The sequence below is a fragment of the Anneissia japonica genome, unplaced genomic scaffold (assembly GCF_011630105.1).
Source record: "Anneissia japonica isolate Jap-2015-1 unplaced genomic scaffold, ASM1163010v1 scaffold287965_len1858130_cov191, whole genome shotgun sequence".
NCBI classification, from domain to species: domain Eukaryota; kingdom Metazoa; phylum Echinodermata; class Crinoidea; order Comatulida; family Comatulidae; genus Anneissia; species Anneissia japonica.
In genome coordinates, this window is record NW_022748342.1 from 1,649,748 (window position 1) to 1,657,525 (window position 7,778).

A 7,778-nucleotide genomic window follows, 5' to 3' on the forward strand; every position below is an offset into this window, starting at 1 on the left:
TAAAGCAACTGATATTTGTACAGTTTGCAAAATTCCTGAAGATGAACATCTTTTTTTTTCCTGTATTGAAGTTAATACTTTTTGGAATAAAATCAATACTATTATGTCAAATTTTTGTAACATTAAAGTCAACTTTAAACTTATTATCTTGGGATGTCAAAATAGGCTTGCTAATTGGTTGATATCTATGGGGGCATTTAGCATTTATAAGAGAAAAAGTCTATTAGAAAATGACGAATGGGGTAGTAGATCTCTAATTGCTCTATTTATCGCCGAGATAAAATGGAGGATCAACTGCAATAATAAGATATTTCGATCTTTTGCATCCAGGGATCTAAAGTGTTTGTACGACTTGTTAGATACGCACAGATGACATTCATATACTGTATTTGGCTGTTGGAATTTTGTTGCCTTGATTTTCTGTATCACTGATGTAAAAAAACCAATAAATTAACAATACAAATAAACAATATAATAGAAAATAAATTTAAAAAAAAATACTTAAAAAGGTGAAAATATTAACATTGAAAAAAAATACACTTATTGATGATGTTCAGTCATTTTATTGAATTTGATTTGAATCTTGTGTTGTTTTGATGGAATGTTTTTTTTTGTGATAAATAAAAGTGGTGGTTTCACTACAAGAGATAAAAAAAAAATCTACGGCATGGTTATGTATGCATGATGGGTCTTCGACCCGCGAACTACGCTGCGATGTTAGGGCCAGCTAAGGTTTATGAAGGGATCACCTAAATTTCAAAGCATACAATTATCCAAGGAGAACACTAGGATTTGAACAATCGTATTGCCTTTCCTAGCCATTTACTTATCACGTTAATAGTGGGTGGTTGTTTTCGCAGCCATAGCATTATCCTTTTTTTATGTACAGTATACCCAAGTTAGGTCACGTGACCGCCCGTAGACAATCATTGCTAAATCCCTTTATTGGTTTACTTCTTGTAAATAACAAATAAGCCTGATGAACTGAGGTTTAGATAATTGAGATTCACTAAGAAAACCAAACTACAACCAGGAACTAAGGCTAATTGTTATATAAGTAAAAAAAATAATTTTCAAGTAGTATAGGCCTAGAGTACCTTGTCTACATTATCTGGTTGTAGCTGAATTTTCTGTTGATATATCTGGAATACTGTTGCCAGAATTCCAAAGGCATTTTCGCTTACTCTCCTGGCTCTTCAGGGTCTGTAATTGTATATCCTTTTTGTATCAGCCAAGTCCTTGCCAGGGTAAGGTCGCGTTAGATTACGCTTAAGGTGAAAGGCCTCATCTCCCACCACAACATGGGGCACTGCTTCATTTTGACCACCTGGTAAAGGTTTATCTGGAATAGCTAGCATTCCAGCATCCATTGCTTTTCCAAGATTACTTTTGGCGAATATTCCTCCATCACTATTGATTTAAGTAAAAGAAAAAACATAATAAATGAATATAGTACGCATACTCTTTATATTTGTTTTATTTTGTAAGTAAAACAACAGAAAAAGTACCCTTATAATTGAAAAATATAGAGCCTGAATTTTTAGGGGCCTTGATAAAACATGTTTCCCATCTATTGCTCCAATAAAGTTGGGATATTGCCAGCGTTGATCGAATGTATTCGCGATGTTCCTCCACTGCTCTTCTGTTGGAGTAGTCATATATATATATATTGGTTGAAGTCTTCGCCATAGACTGTCACAAACTTCATTGACAATGGAAGAGACTGTTGCTTTCCCCATCCGGTAGCTAAATGCTAATGTCTTGTATGAATCTCCTGTTCTAAGAACCTGTGGTTGAATATGAAAAAATAATGTTGTATTCATTAGTATATAAATTCAAATATTTATTTTTCAATATATCTGTGTTTTGTTTTGATGTTTGTAAATTATCAGTTTCCTTTTGGCAATTAAGCCTAGCCTAGGGCTAGCCTCGACTAGAGTACCAGAGTACGAAAGACCTTAGCAACCGATAGGTGAGTAAGAAAATAATCAAAAGCAAGACAAACAGTGTTGCAATTGACCAAAAAGGGGCTTGTTTGATAACATATATTCCCTTTTTATTGGCTTGCCGAAGAGTTCTTTACACCGTCTCCAGTTGCTGCAGAACAGATCCGCCAGAATTATAACTGAGACGAGGAAATTTGACCACATTACTCCAATTCTACAAAAATTGCACTGGCTGCCTGTGTATTATAGGGTCGTTTTTAAGATCCTTTTAATCACGTATAAAACGCTAAACGGTGAAGGTCCAGAGTACTTACGTAGTCTCTTGGTGTGGCATGTGCCATCACGAAATCTTCGTTCAGGTGATAGACGATTGCTGGTTGAGCCCAGGTTTATGAGGTCATGGGGTGACAGATCTTTTGTAGTTGCGGCCCCCCGTTTGTGGAACAGATTACCTCTTGAAATAAGATCAAGTTCGTCGACTGCTTTGTTCAAACGTGCTTTGAAAACACATCTATTTTTTGTTGCTCAAGGAAATTAATTTATTGTGAATTGATTTTTTTTTGTTTTGTTCTTTAATTTGTTTAGTTAGATGCCCACAAAACTGAGAACACCTGTGAGTCATGTACTAGTGGGAAACTGGGGGAGGGGCAACAACATTTTTAGGAGAAACATTTCCCCACCCCTGTGGCCCCCCCCCTGTAGTGCCGCCACTGCACATTAAAAGCAAATAAAAGAAGCACTAGACATGATACGTATCATAGTACATTGAGCTTAAATTCATAATAATACTGGTAATAGTTCAACTAAAATTCTCACTGGGAACATCTCCCTATCCACGATCGAGAGAGGAATTTTACTGATGTGAGTTAGCAAGATTTTCGTACATTTTGCAAGATAAAGAAATATATATATTTTTAAATGATAAGGCAGTGAAAATGGATGCGTGAGGTGACAAGAAACTAGTATTTTTTTTTTACTTGGCCTTATATGTTTTTAGGGAATATATTTGGGAATATTGTTTTAGAAAAGTGATCTTTTTTAATTTACTACACAAATTGTTAGGAATTGTTTTACAGCCGTATAACCTGCATTCCTGAAAAAAGGTCACTAATTCGGACCAACGGGCCTTCGGACTAAAGACCCATCTGACCAACAGACCTTCGGACCAATGGGCCTTCGGTCCAAAGACCCTTCGGACCAAAGGTACGCACCCCCACCAGGTGGGGTACCCATTTATACTTTACTGGGTGGAGAGAGGCAAACGTAAGGACACAAGCAATGCGATAAATAACCAAATAAATATTTTTCTTGTAACGCAGAGGGGAAAAAATATTGCCTACATCTTAAACAGTTGGGCCATTGGGACTTTGTTGGTAATTTGAATGCGATTAAAAAGCAACTGACTTTCCGCTCTCTTCTGACGTGTTTGAAACAACGCTAGTTTTCGATTCATTGCAAGTAACAGAGATCAATATGATATACCCTAACTTTAAGCATTTAAAGGAAAAGATGAAATTCAATAAAAAAAAATTAAATAGCTCATTTAAAGGTATAAAATAGCTAACTTCAATTGAAACAATGAAAGACATATCAAAACAATTCTGATTTCACTGATTTGACTTGATAGCGAGAAGTACATGTTCGAATCCTATCAAAAACTTTTCGTTGAAGGGCTATGTTTGATACGATGATACGATTAAAACATCTTGTTCCTATTCAAGCGGATCTAAATATTTAGTTCAAAATAATTTTATAGTGAAATATACTACAGAAAGGCAACGTTTACAGATTGTACTGGACGGTCCTAATACTCCAGGTTCACGATTAAGGACTATGACATTAGGTTTTAGACGCACGCAATGCTGCATAATCTTAATAGTTATTGTATGAGGGCGCTGTACAGCGGCGACCAGGTTGATCTCGGTGTTAGTTAGGCGAATTTATTGATATTTCTCTCACTATATGTGTATTAAATTTCCCTTGAAAGGAAGATCTTTGATCACAATGCTTTTGTGGTCCGTGTTGTTGTGGAAATCGTTGACCCTTGTGACTGTAGTTGAAATTTCACGAGCAATTCCTCTAGGCCATGACGATGTCGGCGATATGCCCAGGCCCAGGCGTTCCCCACCTGCTGTATACAGTCGTGAAGAGCTCCTGCGGCCTAGGCCTAGACAAAATACCGACGACCTGAAACCTAGTTGGTCTTATCCTCTACCGTCAGAGATGGATCCTGATCAACTTCGGAGTAAAATCAGGAAGCGTGGGAAAAGAGGAGGAGCACGCGCTAAACTCAGAAGGAAAAAATTCAACCCCCCTATGCCATCTGTAATTTTTGGCAACGCACACTCACTCAAAAACAAGTTTAATGAATTGGCTGCAAATGCCCGATATCGTTTTGAATACAGAGACAGCTGCCTCATGGCATTCACAGAAACCTGGTTAAACGAGTCTGTTTCTGAACATGGATCCAAAATTGACGGCTTCAATTGTGTGAGACTAGACAGAGACAAGGTCAGTACAGGAAAAAAGAAGGTGGTGACGTGTGCCTGTATGTCAACGAATCATGGTGTAAGAATATATCTGTAAAGGTACGCTATTGTTCTTACAATTTGGAACTGTTAACAGTTGCCCTTCGTCCCTTTTATTTACCAAGGGAATTTTCTCAAGTACTAGTCACTGTCATTTATATACACCCAAAAGCAAACTTTAAAGAAGCCTGTACTAAAGTCGCCGACATAGACAATCATCTAAGCTGTAAGTCTCCAGACTCAATAAAATTATTTTTCGGTGATTTTAATAAAGGATCCCATAAAGAGCTTCCGAATATAATCCCGCATCTTCACCAGTATGTTAATGTCGGAACAAGAGAAGATTCCATACTCGATTTGTGCTTTGGAAATATAAAAAACGCGTATACTGTAAAGCGACGTCCAAGTATAGGGCGGTCGGATCACGATATGATTCAACTGATCCCCACATATGTCCAAAAGGTTAAACGCATAAAAACTGTTAACAAGTTCATAAAGAAATGGAACTATGACTCCTGTGAAACACTTAAGGCGTGTTTTGATTCCACCAGTTGGGATTGTTTTCTAGAGGACTGCACTTTGGACAATGCTACAATCACTGTGTCAGAGTATATAAAGTTCTGCGAGGAACTAGTTATTCCAAAAGTCAAAATTCGTGTCTTTTCAAACAACAAACCTTGGGTCTCCAAGGATTATAGAGACCTGTTGTTTAAAAAACAAAGACTATTCAAGGTAGGAGACCAAATGCAACTGAAACAAGTCCAAGACTCCATTGATAAATTAACAAAAGATCTAAAAAAAAGATACGGGAAAAAAGTTGAACAGAATTTTAGGAAAAATGATTCAAGAAGTGCATGGAAAGGTGTTAAACAAATAACTGGTCTTGGCAAAAAAAGCAGCTTAATTAGAGAACCAAACAGAGACTTTTTGAACTCTTTAAATGAACACTTTTTTCGTTTCGATACTTACTTTCACCTTTAAAAATCAAAAAAATGTTTGAGTTAGGCTCTGATACAAACATCACTAGGAGATCCATCATACTTTACTCATGTGAAGTTAGGAACTGTCTTAAAAGAGTTAAAAGCAGTAAGGCCACAGGGCCAGATGGCTTATCGGCAAAAATTATTAAAAACTGTGCTAGTGAGCTATGTTATATTTTCAGTAGACAGTTTAAGTGGTCACTGGACACCCATTCTGTTCCTCGTTTGTGGAAACAGTCAAACATAATGCCAATCCCTAAAAAGAACCCCCCTCTTAGGGCTAACGATTTCAGACCCATCTCACTTACATCCATCCCGATGAAGTGCCTTGAGACACTCGTCAAAAGTTTGCTGCTTAAGGACTGTCACCCACTTCTGGATATGTAACAGTTTGCCTATAAAGCCAAAATGAGTGTCTCTGATGCACTACTTACCTTTGTCCATCTTGTACAATCTAATTTAGACAAAACCAGCAAAGAAAACAGGTATGTCCGAGCTACATTTTTTGACTTTAGTTCGGCTTTTAACTGCATACAAACTCATCTGCTTATGGATAAGCTAAAATTTCTAGATGTAAACCCTAGTTTAATACTCTGGATCTTTGATTTTTTATCAGATCGCCCTCAAAAGGTAGTTATTGGGAACATGGCATCTGAGGAAACATTATGCAACACAGGAGCCCCGCAGGGGTGCGTACTTTCCCCGGTTTTGTTTAGCATTTATACTAATGATTTCAAGATTAATTTTGATGTTGATTACTGCTGTTTACTCAAGTATGCTGATGACAGTGTCATCATTGGATCATTAAGGATAATAATGAGCAAAAGTACAGACAATCCATTAATGAATTTGTCACATGGTGTATAAACAATAATATTACTTTAAATACAGATAAAACTAAGGAGATCATATTTGATTTTCGACGCAGTAAAACCAGAGTACCAAATGCTCTCACCATTAACGATCAAAACATTGAAATTGTGAACGAATTTAAGTACCTGGGCGTTGTCATTGATAAAACATTAAACTGGGAAGCAAACACTTTATCAATTACAAAAAGATCTAGTCAAAGGATGTTTTTCCCAAGAAAACTAAAAACATTCAATATTAGCTGTGAAATTTTAAATCTTTTCTTGTTCTGCTCTTTGGTTCCATTGTTTGGTTCTCAAATCTTACACAAGCTGAAAAAAATAAATTATTTAAAATAGTAAAGTGGGCCAGCAAAATTACTGGGGAAAATCCTGAAAATTTGGATGAGTTACATGAAATGGACATACACCGCACAGTTAAAATCTGCGAGAATCCTGATCACCCATTAAATAAGTACTATAAGCAAAGCCGAACTGGCAGACTAATCACCTTAAATCAAAACACTAAACGTTGTAGACAATCTTTTGTTCATGATTCCATTCATGTCTTCAATAAACATTTCAGTAGATAGTCATTTCTGGAAATGTTGCTGTCTCTTATTGGTGGGTGGGGACTTTTCAGGAGATATGGAGACTCACTGTGATCCACCGGCAGACAGTTAGCTGTTTTCTGTCTCTGTGACTACCAGGCTATTTTTTAGTTTCTGGCTGTTTTTGCAGATTCAGGGCAGCGCTGTCCCCTATTCCTGTAGCCGGAGGGTCATGGTGATATCTTTCCTGACCCTGACTACACACCCACCAATAAGATTCAATAAGATTCATTAAGATTCAATAAATTCAATATGATTCATTAGATTTAAGTTATTTGAATATGTCTCTTAGGAGTTCTTTGTTAGTTTACTTTTTTCTTCATTCCTCTCTGAAATTGTACCTTGATCAATCACTTGAATTTCATTTGTACCCTGTTGTTCAAATGACAATAAAAAAATATCGTATCGTATCGTATCGTAACCAGTACCATCGCTAGAATGGTATAGCGCCCCCATTGTTAATAAGTCATTTAGTTTATGATCACCAGACGTTGTACGGCATGGCATGGTTAGTCAGCCATCTTGAGTCTGTCTCTTATACACATCTAGATGTGTATAAGAGACAGTCATAACATATATTGGATCATTCGTCCCAAGATTAGCCGACCTAACTCAACCGCTCCGCGACCTCCTTAAATCAGAAGCGACATTTGATTGGACGCAAAGCCACAGTCAAGCGATGCAACGCATAAAGGACGCAATCACAGCTTCTACTGAACTAAGCTACTTTGATAAAATTAAAGACAGTGTTATTCAAGTCGACGCTTCTTCACGTGGCCTGGGCGCTTGCCTGCTTCAAGATGGCAAGCCAGTCGCGGTTGCTTCCAAATGCCTAACCCCCAACAGTTGTCTCTTATACACATCT